At 55.7% G+C, this 2,377-nt stretch overlaps 1 long non-coding RNA gene across 1 annotated transcript; it reads right to left on the reverse strand.

Moving 5' to 3' along the window:
* Positions 1 to 376: 376 nt before the first annotated feature.
* Positions 377 to 1,247, reverse strand: LOC123057589 (uncharacterized). Its single transcript, XR_006426888.1, has 3 exons — positions 974 to 1,247; positions 596 to 665; positions 377 to 504 (listed from the first exon to the last, which is right to left on the reverse strand). It is a non-coding gene; the product is annotated as an uncharacterized lncRNA (long non-coding RNA).
* Positions 1,248 to 2,377: the final 1,130 nt, after the last annotated feature.

Raw genomic sequence — 2,377 nt, forward strand, 5'->3', positions numbered from 1 at the left:
CATCGGGACGCTGCAATGGAGCATTGTAGGGCTTCCAGAACATCGCCGGTCCTACTCGTTAGTGATGCAATGGAACATTGTGGGCCCGCCGGAACATCACCGGTGCTGCTTGTACGCGTTGTGACGGAGCATTCGTTGACCATCGAAACATCGTCGGTGCTGCTCGTCAGTGATGCAATGGAACATTATGGGCCCGCCGAAACATCGCGACGCTGCAATGGAGCATCATAGGGCTTCCGGAACATCGCCGGGTGCTGCGATGGAGCGTCGCCAAGCCATCAGAGCATTGCCGGTGCTGCAATGGAGCATCACCAATCCGTCTAAGCATCGCACATGCTACAATGCAGAGGCGGACCACGGAAAAAAAATTAAGGTGTGGCGAAGTCTCACTAAGATTTTTTTTGATGCGAATCAAAGAGTCAATACACACTACGAACGAATAACCAAATACAATGGAAATGTAGACATGTCTCAATAGGAAAACAACCTAAAACCTTTTCAAATCTGCAATGAGAAGATTAATATATCACTAAAATATGGTTGAATTTAAGGCTGTTCAAAATTGCTACAAAATTTCAGAAAAATGAGAAATTACCTCTTCCTCTTTTCTTTGGATTTACTAGTCCCTTTCCCTTTCCTTCCATCTTCTAGCAATCTAGACAAAACTGAGCCGGTTGGGCATCTTATTAGTCAGTGCCTTTCTGTCCATGAAGAATTGACACTTTGACAGAAGAAAAAACGCTACTGCCCATCAAAGTTCAGAGTTGGGACAGGCACAGATACAGGTACGACGTGTTCAATAACTGAATAAGCAGGGTTCAATTAGTATTTAGTACAGACTCGGCTGTGTCAAATGACACAGCTAGCTACTAGTCTTTTTACATCTAAACTGAATATGCAGGACTCAATTAGTAGAGAGTACAGACTAAAGACTCGACGTGTTCAGTGGGATGAATGCCAGACTTGGTCTCACCTGAATCCCAAACCCCGACTGTGGCCGTCGCCTGCTGGAGCCGCCGTTGAAGCCGCCGCGCCGCTGAAGTCGCCGCCGGAGCCGCTGCTTGCTGCTGCCGTCGCTTGCTGCGCCGCTGGATCCGCCGCCCTCCAAGGCTCCAAGCCCCCAGCCTTCCGCCGCCCGCGCCCGCCTGGTGCCATGGTCCTCGCGACCTCGCGCCCGCCAGGTAAGCCGCCGCCGCCGCGCTAGCTAGGTTTGGGTCTCGGGCAGGGACAGAGCAGAGGAGTGGGCAGGGACGGAGCGTGGACTGCGTGGTCGCCGCTGGGTCATTCGTTTTCTTTTTTTTAGGTGGGTGGGACCAGAGGGAACGTGGGGTCGTGGGCAGAGGGCGCTCAAGCCAGCTGCGGTCGAGGGCTCGAGGCCACCGCTGGCTGCCTGGCTGTGGTCGAGGACTGAAGGCTCGAGCGGCCGAGTGATAGGTACATACGAATAATTTTTTTTTTTTGCCAATAATGGTATGGCAGGTGCCATACCTCGCCCACTGGAGCGCTCCGCCTCGCCAAGCCATCGGAGCATCTCTTGCGCTGCAATAGAGCATAGCCGGGCGGCCCAAGCATCGCCAACAGCGACGTGCCGCAACCTGGTCAGCAACCCCATAGCTCGTCGGCGCTGCTGCGGTGGCGGTGCGTGGGAAGCTCATCGGCCGTTTTTGTGAGGGGATGGGAAACATGGCTGCCGAAACCCGAGGGCTGCAGCTAGTGAGACTTTCATTAAAACCATTCAGCTGCGCATCAACGGCGAACGCCCGCGCTAGCCACGTCATCACAGATACGGAAAAAAAACAGCGGATGGATGGCGAAGGGCTGCGCAGGCGCACGTATTGGGCAGAAAAGATCGTCTCGCATTCTCTCCCACGCACGCGGCCTCTCCTCGTTCCGCGCGCCAACACAGCCGCCGCCTCCTCTGCTCCTTTCTCTCTGTATCGCCAGATCTGGGAAGCCACCAGGAGGAGATCAGAGAGGCCGCCACCGCGGCAGAAGCACCATTGTCGACCAGATCCGGCACCAGCGCCGCCACCGCCCTTTTCTCTTGTTTATGGCCTTTAAGGTGAGACATGGTCTCCGGCCAGGACGACCGGGAAAGAGGAGGAGGAAGGAAGCGGCCGGGGTAGTCCAAGAAGAAAAGGTCAATGGTGCCACCATTCTCTTGCTCGCCTTGCTGCTTCCCAATCCAGATCGCACGGGCTGTTAGACAGGGACGCGGCTCTAGGCCCTCCTCGGTCGAGGGTTGGATGGAGGCCACGGCTGCGGGGGACCAGCCATTGGCAGACGCGACCCCGATGAGTCTGCTCGTGGTGGTCGCTCAGATCCCAGCTGTACGCGGCGGCGAGCATCCTTGTCGAGATAGCTGGTCGCCAGAGGT

This window comes from Triticum aestivum, chromosome 3A, assembly GCF_018294505.1.
Source record: "Triticum aestivum cultivar Chinese Spring chromosome 3A, IWGSC CS RefSeq v2.1, whole genome shotgun sequence".
NCBI lineage: Eukaryota > Viridiplantae > Streptophyta > Magnoliopsida > Poales > Poaceae > Triticum > Triticum aestivum.